General features: G+C 34.9%; 1 protein-coding gene and 1 long non-coding RNA gene across 40 annotated transcripts in view; one reads left to right on the top strand and one right to left on the bottom strand.

Annotated features, from left to right (window-relative positions):
- ZBTB20 (zinc finger and BTB domain containing 20) overlaps positions 1 to 19616 on the top strand; it is an 838196-nt gene that overhangs the window by 28976 nt on the left and 789604 nt on the right. For 7 of the 39 annotated variants that reach the window (XM_063704058.1, XM_055381693.2, XM_063704056.1 and 4 more), the window contains exon 1: positions 17833 to 18122. The exons of 24 other annotated variants lie outside the window; for them this stretch is intronic. The gene's annotated coding sequence lies outside the window, so the exon portion shown is untranslated. Of the gene's footprint in view, positions 1 to 17808; positions 18123 to 19616 lie in introns of those variants that run through there. 8 more of the 39 variants (XM_055381696.2, XM_063704053.1, XM_063704055.1 and 5 more) reach the window with 3 other exon arrangements.
- LOC134758082 (uncharacterized) lies at positions 13238 to 17944 on the bottom strand. Its single transcript, XR_010132902.1, has 2 exons — positions 17706 to 17944; positions 13238 to 15740 (listed from the first exon to the last, which is right to left on the bottom strand). It is a non-coding gene; the product is annotated as an uncharacterized lncRNA (long non-coding RNA).

Raw genomic sequence — 19616 nt, 5'->3', positions numbered from 1 at the left:
AGTAGTTAGAAGAGATCTATAATACAAACCAGGAACAGTAGCACACACGTGTAGTTCCAGCCACTCTGCAGAGGCTGAGGTGGGAGGATTGCTTGAGCACAGGAGTTTGAGTCTGCAGTAAGTTATTACCACACAACTGCACTCTAGCCTGGGCAACAGAGTGAGACTCCATCTCTAAAAAATAAAAATTAAAAAAGAAGAGATCTACAATACAACAAAATTTGAGAATTTCTGGTTTGGGAAGAAAGGTAGAAATTGGATTACTATGTAATGAATATTTCCTAAGGGTTAAACACTTTATATATGTTCTCATTTAATACTTTTGCCTTCTCTTTGCTATGAGGAAACTGAAATTCTGGAAAAATAGTAACTTGTTTAAGGTCACAGGTAGTGAATGTGCAAGCTTGTTTCAAATCCAGGCTTTGACTTTAAAAGCCACGTTCTTTCTACTGAAGCACTCTGCTTCCCATACACCTAGAGATAGAGTGTATGGCCCATGAATAATTAAGAGTAAGATGAAAAGCTAATCTTTCAGTTTCTCATTGAGACACAGTGATGCCTTGCATTTATTATTCCTCCTTTTACTATATTTAAACGTTTCACAATAATTTATTTATCTTTTAAAAAAATAAGAGCACTATGAATTTGACAGGAAAACTTGTGAGATATCAGATGGATTACATAACTAAATATTGTATATCACAAGCTAGTTTTTCTCTACCTCCGGTTTCTTAACTGAAAAAAAAAAGAGTTGTGGAGAACGTTAATGGATTGTAATACACAAAGGAATAAAATAATTTATTAAAAATAAAAATTCCTAATTTTGAAGCAGATGACATATGTTATATTTCTGTTGATTGTTTTTTAATAATACCTAGGCAAACTTGATTTCAGATTTATTGATGAGAATTCCCTGCTTTATACAGAAAATATTCCTGTAGAAACCAACATTTAGATAATCTGATAAGGTCTGGGAAAAGGTGAGTTCTATGTAGTTGGAGTAATCAAAGTGGTATAGGTTACACAGAAGTGTTAAGGAAAAAGATAAGAGAAACTAATTTGTGTTAAACTTTTTTCTAAGTCAGCTTTTCATACTCTAGTTTTGTTGTTCAAAGTACATTCATTCTTATAGAATATTAGGTATGCCAATGCTTAGATATAAATATAAAAATACATTTCAAAATCCAAACAAATTATTTTTGGATTATCCATACCTTATGTTCCATCTGTTAGTATAAATAATCAAAGAGTACTGTATTTTTAAAAGCTCTGGAGAGTGTTACCCTTTCTGCAACAGTATAATAGAATTTGGCAAAAACAATAGCATGTTTTGCAATGGTTGTGCAGTTAATTGAACATCCTGTCAATGCTGGATTTGCTGTAATTTTTACAGATAATAAACAGCAAGCTATGGTGTCACCGTATGTATATTCACTTAACAATATTTATTTAATTGTTGAGCACATAACATATTCAGATCTTTGTACTTTGAATACAGATACATGATGACTACAGCATGATTAGGAGCGTTGAGGTTTTGTGGAAGAGATAGGCATGTAAACAACCAACTTTATTTGCCCTAATAAATATTGCTTATTTTGAACAGTTAATCTCTTTCTCTTGCTCTCTTTTTCTTTCTCTCTGTCTCTGTCTCTCTCTTTCTTTCTCTTTCTCTCTTTCCTGGGGAAGAAAACTAATATTTATCAAATGTTCATTGTGTGTAGACACCATACTCAAGAAGTAATAAATTTTATGTGCTTTGACTAGAGCCTTGCACTTTGTATGTTCACAAAAATGTTATCTCTTATTATCAATCTAATGTAGTTATCAAACAGTTCTGTGACATAGTTATTCTTATTTTATAGATAAGCTATATGAGACTCATGGATAAGTAACCTGCTTAAATATACATATCCAATAAATATTCTTAAAATCTGAGTCCAAAGCCCATACTGTAGAATAGTGGCCTCAAAAATAAAGTCCATGCATTCCAAGAAATATGCAAGATGATGCATTAGGGTTTGAGAAGAAATAAAAATTGTTATTTGTGTTTTTTATTTAAAAAATCTAAGAAGTTAAAGTTACCAGCCGTTAATATGCCCAGATAGAGCTGGGCAATATCAGAGCATTATTTACATGCATTGCTACTTAAACAGAACATCCTGATGGGAGAGAGTGGAGTTTGTTAAAGAGTTGGAGCTACTAAATGTTATCTGTGCCTTGTTATGTGGAGTCACAGATTAGTGACAGATTAGTTTAACTAAAACTAACTCTTACAAAACAGACAACTGACTGAAAAAAAGCATAGAAAAGATGGTACTAATAATCCAAGCCCATTTGAAAAAGAACATCCCTGAAACATATTATGAACACTTTGTAAACTACATTATAAAGTAAGAACAATGAAGATTTAGTAATATTTGAAAATTGATCAAAAATAATAATCAAGAAGTCTATTTGAAATGATTTATATTCACTGTCATTGAAAAAGAATGTCACCCTCAGTGTATGGTGTGCGATGGTGGAAGACCATTTCATTGGTAAGGCATTAAAATCTAACTATCTAGATCATGAATCAAGCAGTGTTTAATGTCACATGAGACTCAGTACAGACTTTACAAAATCATTAAATTAATATTTAGAAGACTTTTGGGGATTTAAAAAAATATTAAAATACAAACATATTTACCATTGGAAACACTGTTCTTCAAGAACAATAATGGCTGAAATAATGTGTGAAAAATAATATGGCAACAAACAATATCACATTTGTCAGCAAATACTGCTAGAATATGTATAGAAAACATTGCTGAAGATTTGCAAAAACAAGTATTGAACAAATTATGCAGTGTGGAATGTTTACTATGTAGTTAAATGAAAGTACCAATATTTCTAACATTTCATCCAATGATATTTGCTAGGCTCAATTGAAATAATTCGAAGAACTATGTTGTTATAAATCACCAAAATAATCACTGGAGAAGATTGTGGCTAAACAGCAAAATACTGCCCTACAGTAAAACAGTGTGTTCTTGAAAATCTATGTTATCTATAGTTACATAGTTTTAGAATATTGGAGTGGTTGATTTGAATGGAATAGAAAAAAGCTTGCCGAGGCAGGTTACAGAACTACTTCTACACATGAAATCCCTTCAGTCTTTTACAGACAAGCTATTTTAACAAATAAATTGAAGTCACAAGTACACATAAGTGCTGTAGGACATCATTGATGTGGTCACTTTGTTTTCGTTTTTTAAGTTAAAGCTTTAAAATGTAGTCAAAAATATGTTACCAAATGTGAAAGAATCTTAAAATTTTAGTGGAATCTTTATGATGCTTTGTAATAAGATGGAGAATGGGCCATGAATATCATTTGCACCACTTGAGGTTCACTGGTTATCCAGTGGTAGAGTATTGAGAAGTAATAAGAAATTTATGGCAGTTATGCATTTTTCTTTTACAGAATGACAAGGTTCTAATTTTGCTCACCTTTTCTGTTATGACAGGTGACTGTCAATACTATGCGCTCCAACGTATATTTTTGAAAAATAACATATTCGATCTGTCTTTTTAGAGTAGTAGTACTAATAATGAGTGAGAAGGTAACTGCTTTTTGAAGGACCTATGGTTATGGAGAAAACATTTCATATTGAATGTTTGTAATTCTTTTCATTACAATGTGATTTTCTTGCCAAAAACCAATGTATTTGTAAAACTAGTTTCTATATACATTGAAAATTGTACAAAAATATATTGGCATATTTTTTAAAACTTGGAACATAATGTTATAACTTATTTTAAGATCTTTCAAATGTAATCTTTAAATTGATTTTAAAATCCTTTTGTTAAAAAATAAAATGCTACACCTCTTGGTTTATAGGAATGACTTATATCTGTGAAGATGGAAATTTACTAGCTAAATTTCAACAAAGTATTTTACATAATTGGCCATTAGTATTGAAAATTGATTATTTTGATGTAGTAAGCGCAGCCATTGATACTCTTCTTCCATTTGAATTTACTATTTTGTGAGGCTTTCTCCCTCAACTTACCACCGCCCCTCCTCTGCGCCCATGACAACCATTATATCTAAGTAACCTGAAAATAGTACTGTATTTTCAGATGACTGTTTTACAAAGTGTAAAACCAAGCCAAGACATAGAGAATGACACATATTTACTCAAATTTTTGTTTTAATGTTTTTCAGTAAGAGCATCAAGAGCAGTTTGCTCTTCGGTAAGAGCAAAATGTTTTAAAATTGTTGATAAACAGAGCCCCAAATTTAGAATGTTTACTTCTTGTTTACCTCAGTCTTTTAAAATATCTATTGCTGCATGTTCTGTAATGTATGTATTATAGTAATGTATGTATATTATAAATAATTATGCATATATTGGAGTATGGGCTTATATTAATCAATGCCCAGACAAACAGAAATGACTCAGAAAAGAGGAACTTCAATCCAGGGAATTGATTACAAAAGTGTTGGAAAGTCTAGTTGAGCAAATAGAAGGTGGCAATATTATTTAGTAACAAATTCCTTCAGGAAGCAAGGGAAAGTTTTGTTATCCAGAGCCTATAAGTATTATGCTGCCGCTGCTGCTGCTGCTTCCGCATTTTGCTGTGGCTGTTGGAATCACCAATCTCACTGCATTGTAGGAAGCCAGGTGTCCGCACTCCTATGGACACTTCAGGAATCAAGGATAATATGTAATTTCTTGAATTCTGTTGTGCTTGTCACAGCTGCTGGAGCTTCCAGTCACTTGTGGTGGCTGCTGTTGTTCTGCACTTGCATAACCAGTGTTGCAATCAGCAGTCCAGAGCCTAGATACCAAGAGTTCTGTGCTGCAGAGCCTGTTGGAGCACCATTGCTGAGATTTTCAGTGCCAAAAGCAGGAGGCGGGAAGAAGTCTGGCAAAGCCATGTAAGAATTGTAGTTTTTAACTTCTACCATAGAAAGAGTGCCTGGAAGAGGAATTCACCCATCATTTATATGCAAACTATTTTAGTGAATAAATCGAAGTCAAGAGACACATAACTGCTGTAGGATGTCATTGTTGTTGTTTTTTAAAATTAAACCTTTTAAACACAGCAGAAAATATTTGCAAACTATTCATCTGACAAGGGACTAATAACCAGAATATATAAGGAACTCAAACAACTCAACAGTAAAAACAATTAATTGCATTAAAAAATGGGCAAAGGACATGAGTAGACATTTCTCAAAAGAAGACATACAAATGGCCAATAGGTATAGGAAAAATGCTCAACATCACTAATCGTCAGAGAAATGCAAATCAAAACCCACAATGAGATAACATCTTACACCGGTCAGAATGGGTATTATTAAAAAGACAGAAAATAACAGATGCTGGTAAGGATGTAGAGAAAAGGGAACTCTTATACACTGTTGATGGGAATGTATGTAAGTACAGCCACTATGAAAAACAGTATGGACATTTTTCAAAAAATGAAAAACAGATCATCTTGCAATCTCTCTATTGAGTATCCCCCCCAAAAAGAAATCAGTATATCAAAGGAACACCCGCACTCCCGTGTTTATTCATAGTAGCAAAGATAAGAAATTAAACCTAAGTGTCCATCAGTGGACAAATGGATAAAGAAAATGTGGCATATATACACACAATGAAATACTATTTGGCCATAAGACAGAAAGAAATGTCATTTGCAGCAATGTGAATGGAGCTGGAGGTCATTATGTTAAGTGAAATAAGCCAAGCACAGAGATACAGATATCTCGTGTTCTCACTCATGTGGGAGCTAAAATGTTGATCTCATGGAGGCAGAAAGTAGAATGATAGATAATAGAGGCTGGGAGGATGGAGTGGGTTGGGAGAGGATGAAGAGAGGTTGGTTAATGGGTACAAACGTCAGACAAAAGAAGTTCTAATGTTCAATAGCAGAGTAGGGTGACTGTAGTTAATAAAAATATTCTATATTGCAAAATAGCTAGAAGAGAGTACTCAAAAAAAAGAAAACCACATAGAAATTATAAATACTCAGGGTGATGGATAACCTAAATACCCTGACTTTGTCATTACACATTTTATGCATGTAACAAAATATCACATATACCCCATAAATATGTATAAATACTATATGTCAATTAAAAAATAAAAGGTAAATCTAAGCACAAAAAATGTAATAGAAAATACACACCCAAACATGGAAGAGCCTTAAAATTTTAGTAATAATCTAAAATTTAGATAGGAATGGAGTGGAGAACTAACAGTGATCTGTGTAAAGTTTTAAATGTTTTTACTGATGGAGCATACACTTTTTAATAATTGGAGAATCAAATTCTTGAAAGTAGGGGAAGGAACTCAGTGGTAAAACTACATATTACTTCACTTTTCTTGATTAGCTTTAAGAGATGGATTTTGATTTGACACCTAAAGCTAGGGTTGATATTCAGGGAATACACACTGTATTTACAGCCAGCATCTGTTTTGATTAGTCATGGTAACATTTCTTCTGTGCCCATTCCTTATGAGCTATAAATATTTTGACTGCCACTGAGCACTACCTAAAACTTCTCTAATTTATTATTTATTTCTATACACTTATTAAGGTAACTTAAAATAATAGTAATAGTAAAAATGTAGTGCCTGGAAAACTTCAGAATTTAATTATTGAATTATTTTATGTTATCAAATATTCTATAATATCTATTATTTTATTGTAAATATGTATTTTTAAACATCTGATTAAACTGCTAAAGTGCAAATTAATTATTGAGTGGGTATTAAGTGCATTTATTGGTGGAAAAATACTAGGGAGAGAATTTTAATTACTTTAGACAAAAGTTACATGAATTTTATTAAGATATTAGCTTACAGTGGTTTGCAGTTTATTTCCGTTTGTGGCCTTCAGATAAAACATCATAAGAGGTATGTATTGGAGTCCCAGACCATTTAATTTTTAAAATAAAATCCATAATAATGATTTATTTCTTTCATAACTCTTTTTATAATTAATACAGATTTCATTATGGGCAGTGTTCTTTTGCTGATTACTAATAAAATTGTTTTCTCAACTGGTGAGATACTGTTTGATATTCAAATTTCACATAGGTTTAAGTGATGTTGGGAGTATTATTTGTGTTATGGAAGATCCAGTTATTACATTTTCAGTGGTAAAGTGCCGTCGGTTTGAAATAGAGTAGTACATCATATTTAGTGATAAGTAAATTCAATCCATTCAAATGTGTGGACATTTAACATGAAGGAGGATTTGTTTTATTTATTTTTATTTATTTATTTATTTATTTTTATTTTTATTTTTTTGAGATGGAGTCTCACTCTGTTGCCCAAGCTGGAGTGTAGTGGTGCAAGCTCGCCTCACTGCAGCCTCTGCCTCCCAGGTTCAAGTAATTTTTCCTGTCTCAGCCTCTTGGGTAGGTGGGATTACAGGCACATGCCACCTAGCCCGGATAATTTTTGTATTTTTAGTAGAGATGGCATTTTACCATGTTGGCCAGGCTGGTCTCACACTCCCAACCTTAGGTGATCCACCTGCCTTGGCCTCCGAAGGTGCTGGGATTACAGGCGTGAGCCACCACACCTGGCCGGATTTGTTTTATATACAGTTCTCTTCATTGAGATATAAACTGATAAACTAGTCAAAATTAAGTAAATGACAATTTTGAAATACCCAATATAAGTGTAAAATAAAATTTAATGTAATTCATTTCAATTTTTATTTTTCAAGAATCCTACCAAACATATTGGACATACATTCTGAATGTATATACTGTAAAGTAATTTTTTGTATTTAATACAAATGAAGAAGATAGATATTTTATGTAGATTATGTTATAAAAACTTTTGATCTGACCTTATACATTTTTTAAAAAGTTATGGCTATAAGCCTACAGCTTATTGGGGCTAAGTGATTTTTCTTAAAAATAAAAGATACCATTTCTACCCATTTTGAATCATCCCTATGGCCTGTTGCCTCAGAGGGCTTAGCAGGCTGCTATCATGCTGACTCCGTTATTAATAACTGGCTTCAAAATTGCTGGACAGATTGCTATTAATATTTCCAACTCTTTTTTTTTTTTTTCTAAGACAGAGTCCCTCTCTATTGCCCAGGCTGGAGTGCAGTGGCGTGATCTCTGCTCACTGCAACCTCCGCCTCCCGGGTTCAAGTGATTCTCTTGCCTCAGCCTCCCGAGTAGCTGGGATTACAGGTATGCGCCACTATGCCCAGCTAATTTTTTTGTATTCTTAGTAGAGACGGAGTTTTGCCATGTTGGCCAGGCTGGTTGCGAACTCTTGACCTCAGGTGATCTGCCCACCTCGGCCTCCCAAAGTGCTGGGATTACAGGCGTGAGCCACAGTGCCCCGCCTAATGTTTCCAACTCTTTAATCAAACTGGTTCATGGTATGTTTCTTTCATCGCTTTTGAAAGTTATTTTTTAATATACTAGTCTTTTCCATTATCCTTTCTTTAAATTTTACTTTGAGATACTTAATATACTTTTCCTCAAACAAATATAAAATTTTAAGTTCTGAAATTATCTAGGGAACATATATCCTTTCAAATCTGTTCCCCATCATTCGTCTTCTTTTTCTACCTAATATCACCAGTCTGTTATTCTAGATAATTTTTGGAGTAATTTTATAAAGCCCCTCCTTCTATTCCTTACACATTCCATTTGGATAGATGTTAGGCCTGACGTTTACTACTTATTAGGTCTGTGTCTTTGGGCCTCTTTTTGTTTATGTATAATCCGAAAATGAGATTTCTTTTAATGCTGTTGGGGGATTAAATGAGAAAGTGTATGTTGGGCTGTTTCTGACACATGTAGTAGAGATAACTTTTAATAAAGCATTCTTATTAATAGTAGCAACTTTTGTATTTTGGAAAGATATGAAGACTATTGAGTTTTTGAGTATAGCCGCACTAGGTCAAACAGTAAGGATCTCACCAACCTGCTTGACAAACATCTATGGCAATTAAGATGCACCTTTTATATCTTCTCTGTGACTTTTATTTTTCCCATAGAATGCACTCTGTAGTTTCTCTTTCCTTTCCTTTTGTATTAAATATAAACTGTACATATAAGTAAATTATGTAGATGTGGAAACTTTTAAGATAGTTGCTGGCATTGTTGTAGATTGTTTAGTAGAGAGGATTGACCAGGCAGCAGAAGAGTTCATATAGTATATGTGTCTAATACGTTGTTCTGGAGCCAGGGAGATATTACAAATAACATTTTTATGTTTTGTAATCCATTGATTTAGCATTTATTGATTGTGTCACAAAAGTACCCTCTTCTAAATTTCTAAAGATAATCATATCATTTAAGATCAGCTTATAGGAGTAGTAACAACAGCTATAATAGCATAATAATCTTATCATTCAGATACTAAACTCCATGCCACTTTTCCCCATGGTCATATTTCTCCTTTACAGTTGTGGAAAATGACTCATATATAGATATGAGTCATTCTATATTAAAGATACTTTTGATTTTCTACTCTTTGCTATTTACTATTCACTGGCCACTGTTCACTCTACCACTGGTCACTCCGAGGAACTCCGGTAATATTTTCTGTCTTATTAGGAAACTGCCGTGATTATAAAGGCTACAGTATATGGGTGAATGTGAGGCAATAACTTCATTTTTTCATTATTTGATTCTTCATTCTACAACTATATAAGACTGTAGAATATACATTATCCTTTCCTGAAAGTTTGGAGAGAAGGAGAATATTTGCATCACAAAACATAAACTTCATAGAATTTATTATTAGGCATTACTTAAAAAAATCTGGCCACATTTACATTGGGAAATTCCCACTACTCCTCTTCTTCCTCCCTCTCATCTCTGTGCTCCCCTAACTTCAAATTGTTACTCATTTTTTATGTAGTACAGTTTAACCCCACAAGAAATATTCATGCCTCACTCTCTGACTCCAGCAGCTTATCAAGATGTTTTCCTCAAAGAGGACAATTCCATTCCTGTGAAGTACTCTGAAGCCAACTTCAGCCTTTTACAAACACTTATGTTATAGATTTGAAAGAAATAATAGATAAATGAAATGTGAAGGCAAGCTGAATTTTCTTTTCAGAAATGATGTTTATTGAAATTCTGATAGTTGTATGGGAATATCTTTTTTTTTTTTTTAAGTTCCAGGATACATGCACAGAACCTCTACATTTGTTACATAGGTACACCTGTGCCATCATGGTTTGCTGCATCTATCAACCCGTCATCTAGGTTTTAAGCCCTGCATGCATTAGCTATTTGTCCTGATGCTCTCCCTCCTCTCACCCCCCACCCGCCGACAGGCCCTGGTGTGTGTCGTTCCTCTCCCTGTGTCCATGTGTTCTCATTGTTCAGCTCCCACATATGAGTGAGAACATGCAGTGTTTTCTATTCCTGTGTTAGTTTGCTGAGGATTATGTCTTCCAGATTCATCTATGTCCATGCAAAGGACATGATCTCATTCCTTTTTATGGCTGCACAGTATTCCATGGTGTACATGTACAACATTTTCTTTACCCAGTCTATTATTGATGGGCATTTTGATTGGTTCCATGTCTGCTATTGTAAATAGTGCTACAGTAAACATACATGTGCATGTATCTTTATAGTAGAATGATTTATATTCCTTTGGGTATATACCCAGTAATGGGATTGTGGGGTCAGATGGCATTTCTGGTTCTAGATCCTTGAGGAATCGCCACACTGTCTTCCACAATGGTTGAACATTCCCAGCAACAGTGTAAAAGCGTTCATATTTCTTTGCAGCCTCGCAAGCATCTATTGTTTCTTGACTTTTTAATAATCCCCATTCTGACTGGTGTGAGATATGAATACTTTTTTTAACAAACTTTTTTTTTTTTTGACACAGTCTCACTCTGTCACCCAGGTTGCAGTGCAGTGGTGCAACCATAGCTCACTGCTGCTTTGACCTCCTGGGCTCAAGAAATCCTCTCACCTCAGCCTCCCAAGTAGCTAGGACTATAGGTGCATGCCATCATACAAGGCTGATTTTTTTATAGACATGCGATTGTCCAGGCTGGTCTCTAACTCCTAGATTCAAGTGACCCTCCTACCTTGGCCTCCCAAAGTGCTGAGATTACAGGCATGAGCCACTGCATGCAGCCTTATCCAACTTTTTATTGTGAAATTCTTTCAAACATACAGCAAAGTTGAAGATTACTTTTTCTATTTTTGTTTGTCACAAGATCTTAAGATAAGGATATGTTTAATATGTGACTTAATACATTTTTTGAAATGCTATTTACTTGTTTATATCATCCTTATATCTCAAATTTATTTAAGTTTTTAATTAACCAAGGTTTATAAACCCTATGTACTGTTGTTTGTTTAGTCATTCATTCTTTCAGGAAAACTTTTTTGAGCTTCAGATATATTACAGGTGTACTGCCAGATGCTAGACCAACAAAGCTTAATAAGTAGGGTCTCTGCTCTGGGGGGCAGAGGGGAAGAAGGTGGCGATGGTGAGGAGGGAGTCTCTTAGTCTTGTAGGGAGAGAGGCATATAAAATCCTCCGGCCATAATAAATGTACTTCCAATGACTTAGTTTACATGTAGTACTTTATTTTAGTTTTAAATTTAAACATTTGTTGATTAGAATTTAAATTAGATATGCAACTCTTCCCATTTAAGGATGGTACTCCTGGCCTACTATTGTCCTTGGGCCCGATGGGATACAATTTTAAAATAGATGACTAGGGTTAAGAATTATTGCCTAATTGGCCGAGCACAGTGGCTCATGCTTGTAATTCCATTACTTTGGGAGGCTGAGGCGGGCAGAACCTAAGGTCAGGAGATCGAGAGCATCCTGGCTAACATGGTGAAACCCCGTTTCTGCTAAAAATACAAAAAATTAGCTGGGCGTGGTGGCGGGCACCTGTAGTCCCAGCTACTCGGGAGGCTGAGGCAGGAGAATGGTGTGAACCCAGGAGGCAGAGCTTGCAGTGAGCTAAGATCGGGCCACTGCACTACAGCCTGGGCGACAGAGTGAGACTCTGTCTCAAAAAAAAAAAAAAAAAAAAAAGAACTATTATGTAATTACACCACTTACAATTAACTTTATGGTGGTGTCCTCAATGACAAAGTCATTTACTTAGCGTAGCAATTACTCATTTTGACCCACTAATCCCAGACTTTTCTTGTCTGGGCACGGTGGCTCACGCCTGTAATCCCAGCACTTTGGGAGGCTGAGGTGGGCGGATCACAAGGTCAGGAATTTGAGACCAGCCTGACCAACATGGTGAAATCCTATCTCTACTAAAAATACAAAAATTAGACAGGCATGGTGGCACGCACCTGTAATCCCAGCTAGTCAGGAGGCTGAGGCAGGAGAATGGCTTGAACTGGGGAGGCGAAGATTGCAGTGAGCCGAGATTGCACCACTGCACTCCAGCCTGGGCGACGGAGCTGTCTCAAAAAACAAACAAACAAACAAACAAAACCCCAAAAATACACAAATCCTTTACAATTGAATTCTTGCTTTTTTAATTCCTTTCTCAGGCTATAAAAAATAGGAAATATTTTATTGTGTTTATTATTTAGTTCTTTAAACAATTATTTGCATTACTATTAGATATTTGAATCTTGAACTATGCAACCTTTAAGAATGCATGATAGAGTATGTACTTTAGATGGAGTTGCTGGGTACCATTAAATTGAACGTATTGAGAGCTATGGGTATTGAACAGCAAATTTTCACTATTCTGTGTTAGTAAGCAAGATAGGGTAAGAAATCATCAGGACTTACTAGATTTGACTCACAACCACAGAATCATGGCTGGATGGGGCCTTAACTATCTTTAGGTATTGGGTAAAACAGTATAGTGTAGGGATTAAACACATAAACTCTAAGCTAGACAGGCTGGGTTCAAATCCTATCATTATTATTATGCTATGTGATCTCAGGCAAGTCACTTAATCTCTCTTTTTCTTCATCTGGAAAATGAGACTAAAAATAATTCCTACGTTATAGGGTAATTGTTAGGCTTTAAAGAGTTAAGAAATAAAAAGTACTTAGAACAGTTCCTGACACATAGTAAGCACTTAAGCATTGGCTATAATAACTATTATTATGATACGCTGTTCAATTCCGTCCTTTTAAATTTGTTATTTTTAGCATAGGAAGAAACTGAAACTCAGGATGGTTGCATGACTTGCCGAGGGTATGCAAGCTATTTGTGGCAATGCTGGGACCAGAACCAATTTTCTTTTAATTTATTGTTTAATAGACTTTTTTTTTGAGTAATTTTAGTTTCATAGTAAAATTGATGGGGAGGTACAGAGATTTCTCATATACCCCCTGCCTTCACACATGCACAGCCTCCCCATCATCAATATCCCCCACCAGAGTCATATATTTGTTACATATGATAAGCCAACTTTGACATATTATTATTACTCCAGGCCCATAGTTTACATTAAGGTTCACTCTTGGTGTTGTGCCTTCTGTGGGTCTGAACAAATGTATGACATCTGTCACTATTGTATTATACAAAGTAGTTTCACTGCCTTGAAAATCCTGTGTTCTTCCTGTTCATCCCTCTCTCTACCCTAAACTCTTGCAAACAATGAGTTTTTGCTGTCTCCATGGTTTTGCCTTTTCAGAATGTCATATAGTTGGAATCATACAGTGTATAGATACATACAGTGGATAGAAGGCAATCTTTTCAGATTGGCTTCTTTTGCTTAGTAATATGCATTTAAGTTTCCTACATGTCTTTTCATGGCTTGATATCTCATTTGGTTTTAGCACTAAATAATATTTCACTGCCTGGATGTACCATAATTTATCCATTCATCTACTAATGGGCATATTAATTTCTTCCAAATATTGGCAATCATGAATAAAATTACTGTAAACATCTGTGTGTAGGTTTTTATGTGGGCATAAGTTTTCAATTCCTTTGCATAAATACCAACCACTGCAATTGCTGGATTGTATATGTGTTTAGTTTTGTAAGAAACTGCCAAACTGTCTTCCGAAGTGGCTGTACCATTTTTCATTCCTACCAACAATGAATGAGAGTTCCTGTTGCTCCACATCCTCATCATCATTTGGTGTTGTCAGTGCTGTGAGTTTGGGCCATTCTATTACATGTGTAGTGGTATGTCATTGTTATTTTTAATGCGCATTTCCCCAATGACATATAATATGGAGCCCCTTTCATACGCTTATTTGCCATCTGTATATTTTCTTTGGTGAGGTGACTGTTAAAGTCTTCTGCCCATTTTTAATCAGGTTATAATATTTTCTTATTGTTGAGTTTTAAGAATTCTTTGCATGTTTTAGATAACAGTCCTTTATGAGATACATCTTTTGCAAATATTTTCTTCCAGTCTGTGGCTTGTCTTTTCATTACCTTTACAGTGTCTTTTGCAGAGTAGAACTTTTTAATTTGAATTAAATCCAGCTTATCAATTATTTCTTTCATGGATTATGTCTTTGGTGTTGTATCTAAAATAGTCATTGTGAAACCCAGAGTTATCCAGATTTTTTCCTATTTAGGAGTCTTAGAATTTTGCATTTTACATTTAGGTTTATGATCCATCCATTTTGAGTTAATTTATGTGAAGAGTGTAAAGTCTGCGTCTGGATTTATTTTTTTGCATGTAGATGTCCATTTGTTCCGTCACCACTTTTTGGAAATACTGTCTTTGCTCCATTGTATTGCTTTTCCTTTTAAGTCAAAGATCAGTTGACTATACATATGTGGGCCTTCTCCTGGGCTGTCTATTTTGTTGCACTGATCTGCTGTGTCTATTCTTTTGCCAGCATCATGCATTCTTGATTACTGTAGCTTTATAGTAAGTCCTGAAGTCTGGTAGTTTCATTTGTCCAACTTTGTTCTTCTCTTTCAGTATTATGTTGGTTATTTTGAGTCTTTTGCCTCTCCATATAAATTTTAGAATCATTTAGTTCATATCCACAAAATAACTTTCTGGGATTTTGATTGGGATTGAATTGAATCTATAGATCAATTTGGGACAGAACCAGTTTTTAACTTCCACTTTAGGATCTTTCTACAGAACCAAATTGCCCCATGACATATCAACACATGAAGCAATTTAATTAAATAACTTTATAACTTCCATAGTATAGTAGTCAATTACAATGATTTCTTCAGACCTTATTGTCTCCAGTCCCAACTAGGGAAAGTATATCTTGAATTCCAGTAAGTACTAACAATGTACTACTTATTGTGCTTTGAATCTAGTAAAATGTACAGATATGGGAAAAGTTTTGAGATGTTGTACATTCTTCTTCTTCTTCTTCACCTTTTTTTTTTTTTAATTTGAGTTGGAGTCTTGCTCTGTTGCCGAGGCTAGAGTGCAGTGGTGTGATCTTGGCTCACTGCAGCCTCCACCTCCTGGGATCAAGCGATTCTCCTGCCTCAGCCTCCTGAGCAGCTGGGACTAGAGGCATGCACCACCACCCCCAGCTAATTTTTGTATTTTTAGTAGAGACGGGGTTTCCCCATGTTGGCCAGTCTGGTCTCAAACTCCTGACCTTGTGATCCGCCTGCCTCGGCCTCCCAAAGTGCTGGGATTATGGTGTGAGCCACTGTGCCCGGTCTCATTTTTCACTTAAGCCAAAAGATTTGTTTTCCTTTTAAATTTAGCTCTCAGGTTGTTTTTTAGAAAAGAGTCTTCATGGTCCTTTATATTCCTTTTGATTCCTGCTGGTAGAAACCAAATACGTCTTCTCCTTGAATAAAAACAAAATGAAACAAAATAAAATACCTAGAACCTTATTTTAAAAATTCAGAAAATACAAATATCTAATTCAAATCCATCTGTCAAACTCTGAGGTTTATGTGTTTTTTTAATTGACATTTTTCTTAATACATTTTAATAAAGCTTCGGAGAAACAATAGAGCAATAGTAGAAAAGCAGAGCTGCCAGGCCAAATAGTGAGGAGGAGATACATGCTGGTACCTTGGGCACACTAAATATATTTTGGAAAAGTTTCTCTACAGACAAGTGACCTGAAGTAGGAGACTGTTAAATCATTTTTAGTGTGTGTCTGTCTCCTTTTAATCATCCACCCTTGGGAGGGTGATATACTACTGCAGCACTAGAGAGGTTGAATTGGTGGATTACAATGAGACTAGAGTCGTCTGGACTCTTGGTTTCTTACTAGAAATTTTCCCAGGATAGCTTGTATAATGTATAGGTAGATATTACATTCTAATGTCTATGCTGTAGGTTAGCCACCCTGAAAATAGCTAAAGCAATATTGATCTGTATTCTAAACATGACCCAAAATTTATTTGACATTCTTAAAGATTTTTGTGAATAAGGTGAAGAATCAGTTGATCTATAAGTTATATATTGAAAGAGTTATTTAATTTTTAATTGAAAACTGATTTTTTTTAAACAAAAGAATTGAAGCTGTTGTTTCAAGGTAGTTTTGTTTATGCAGAGGGACATATTCTAATTTTGGAAGCATGTTAATACACAAAACCCATAAAAAGGATGATTTTTACAATTCATATACTTAGGATTATTGTTGCCGAAACGCAGGGTTTGAATAAGTCAAATGCACTTATATTTTTTATTTGTGTGTAAATATTTTTTAGAAAATTTTACCTCTATTATAATGTTCTTAAGTCCCATCTAAATGACACATAGCCAAACTGTATAGAAATATATTAAGGAAGGTGGGTGTCTAGATAGATGATAGTGCTAGAAGGAGATATGACTCGTCAAGCAGAGTCTAGTTTTTAAAAATTCGGGGACGAGGAGAGTGGCTTAAAACTATTTCTGTTTTCTGATGTTTGTAATTCTATAGCTGCAAATATATCACTTACAGGAGAAAGGGCACCTAGGAGTGGGGAAAGTGGGTGGGAAGCATGTGATGGGGTGAGGAGTATAATAACATCATAATTTTGGAACTAGAATATAGAAAACATCTGGTTAGAAGTATCAGACAAAGAAAAACTGTTTTTTTTCTCTTTTAAGGCAAGTTTATTTAGAAGCATTGATTATTTTTATTTTTCCTCCTAATAAAAGATTAAGGGTAACTGCTGTAGTTTCAGTCCCATATTCTATGAAATCTCGTCCTGATTGTGATGGTAGCTTCTTATGGGATTTATTTCTGTCGTTGTACCACTATGTACTATACGCATTGCACCTGTTCACACAGAGTACATTGCATTGTGATGTTTGTACAGCTAGATGCTTTAAATGAGAAGCCAATCTCCCTTCTTCTAGGTTCTTAGCCTATTAGTTACTTAATTAAGCTTAATTCTGTTTTGGTCTGTAATTTTGTAAGTCTGCAATTTTGTATATGGTCTCGATTTATTAACTGAGCAATGATTTCTTCTTTGCAGTTATCAGTTTTGTCTGAGATCAGTTTTCCTATTGTATGGAGTCTGTTTCTTACAGAGCCTCCTTTAAGACTGCTCTGACTTTAAAATCATTACTAGGCTTTTGTCAGAGCTGATTTGTTCACATTCTTCTCACATTAAAAAATAAATTTAAAAGATTGCACAAATAAGCTATGCATTTCACTATTTCCTGCTTATATGCAAAAAATGTATTTATGATAATTACATGTACTGCCAGAACTGAAACAATACATTCCTCATAATGGAGCATAAATAAAGAAGGTGGAGCCAGCTGCTCTTAAACTGTTTATTTGCAAGCAATAATGATATAGAGAATATACCTTTTTCACTCTGTTAGTCTGGCAATACTGAACCTGTTGCTGCATTAGACGAGTTGCATTTTGCTGGATAGGGGAAGGAGAGCTGTCTGCTGTCTGGTAGGAGGGCTTTGTCTGTGCCTTTCTCTCTGTTTCTTTCTGTTTTTCTTTCTCTCTCTCTCTCTCTCCTCTTCTCTCTCTCTTACTCGCTTGCTCTGTCTCTGTCTCTCTCTCCCTCTCTTCCCCCCTCCCTCCTCTCTCTTGCTCTCTCTCTCTCTTCCCGTCTCTGTGGTTTGTAAGGTAGGTTGCAGTGTGTGTATATACACAACATCAAGAGCAGGAAAATGGACTCATTAGGGAGGCAGGCAGTCATTACCACTCACACTGTACTTCCAGGGAGACACCGATTATAAGAAGAGAAACTCAGCGCTGGGGAAGAAGGTAGGGCAGACAACTTTCTTAAAAAAAAAAAAATCCTGCTTCCTCAATGCCCCCTCTGTCATCTCCTTTAGCCCCCAGTGCCTTTATTCTTTCCTGCTTGAATTTTAATTTCCAGATTTAAGTTTGACAGAGCTAGTGCTAGCTTAAAATTTAGAACATCTGTAGGAGGCCTACCCTTTACTAATTTTCTTCCTACTTACTTAGGGGTGTGCCCTTGTGATTCAGTTTTGTTACTTTAAAAATAATTACAAACAAATCTATTTTTCTTACTAAAGTACCAAATAAATCAGAATCTTTCACTCTTTTAAAACAGACCCTTCCGTATGTTTGTCTCTTTGCTTTTCTTGTCTGTTTATGCAATTCCATCTGTCTGTCTATATATCATGTTGTCCTTATTTATTGCTAACTCGGTTTTGTTAGTTATTTGCCAATGAGTTTTAGCTGCAGTGCCAGTGTGGGTATTACTAAAGTGAGACTCTTGTTCTTTGTTTTATGTTGAAGTTTAAAGTCCATATTTACAGTTTAAATCCTTGAAGCAGGTTGAATACTTTTTGCCAGCATGTTTATTTAATGCCATTGGACATAAGGTGAGGGGTAGTTGCTGAGGGTGGGTAAGAATGGAGTAATTATTTTTGTCATCACACACATAGAAACATTGCATCTGGGGGATGTATTTTTAAACAAATAAGGTATTCTGTTTTCTAACTTTTATTTTGCAGATGGGCTTTTACATTTATAGGAATATCACTTTGGTTAGTAAGAATGCGAACTTTCTTAACAAGCAGTTTTTATCCTAGGACAGTTTCCTTTTAGTATGTTACTGTTTATTTATGCTTGGGGAGGGTGGAGTGAGGGGCTGGCCATCTTTTTACAAAGTGGAAGCTATGAAGTGTATCAGGCCATCTTGCACAACAACTGTAAGTATTCATTTAACCTTTTGGGGAGCATAAATAATATATTTTTTATTTCAAATTCAGTTTTGTGGTGCTTTCTTTTCCTTTATTTCTTTTTTTCTTTTTTATAGTGGGAAAAGTTACATTTCAAACTAGCAGACATTGTTGAAGAGTTTTCCCAGAATAGTGTTCTTCAGAATTGAAAGGATTATTTTAATAAGGGCCATTTGAAATGGACTTCTTAATGGAATTTTATTTCAGATTTGTCAAAGTAAAACTGCTCTTCATTTGATAAAATTTAAGTCACATAGATACGCAAATGTTTCGGCATATACAGAGCAATGTTAGAAAATGGATGCTGATCTGTAGAGATCTTTGATAATAACAATCATCTTTTTGTAATAAATTATTTATTTAACAGAAGTGGCAGACTTTTTTCCCCCTTAATTCCATTAGGCTTCTCTGACAACACAAAGAAGTCCATAAAGCAATATTCTTAACCCACCTGGGACACTAGAGCAGATTCCCAAACACATTCTCAAGGTTCAAACCTAGTAAAATGTTTATTAAAAATCCATTATTTCAGGAAGGTGATGAACTT

The sequence above is a fragment of the Gorilla gorilla genome, chromosome 2 (assembly GCF_029281585.2).
Source record: "Gorilla gorilla gorilla isolate KB3781 chromosome 2, NHGRI_mGorGor1-v2.1_pri, whole genome shotgun sequence".
In the NCBI taxonomy this organism is placed as follows: Eukaryota; Metazoa; Chordata; class Mammalia; order Primates; family Hominidae; genus Gorilla; species Gorilla gorilla.
Note: the sequence above shows the minus strand (reverse complement) of the source record. Positions and strands in the feature narration are given on the sequence as shown.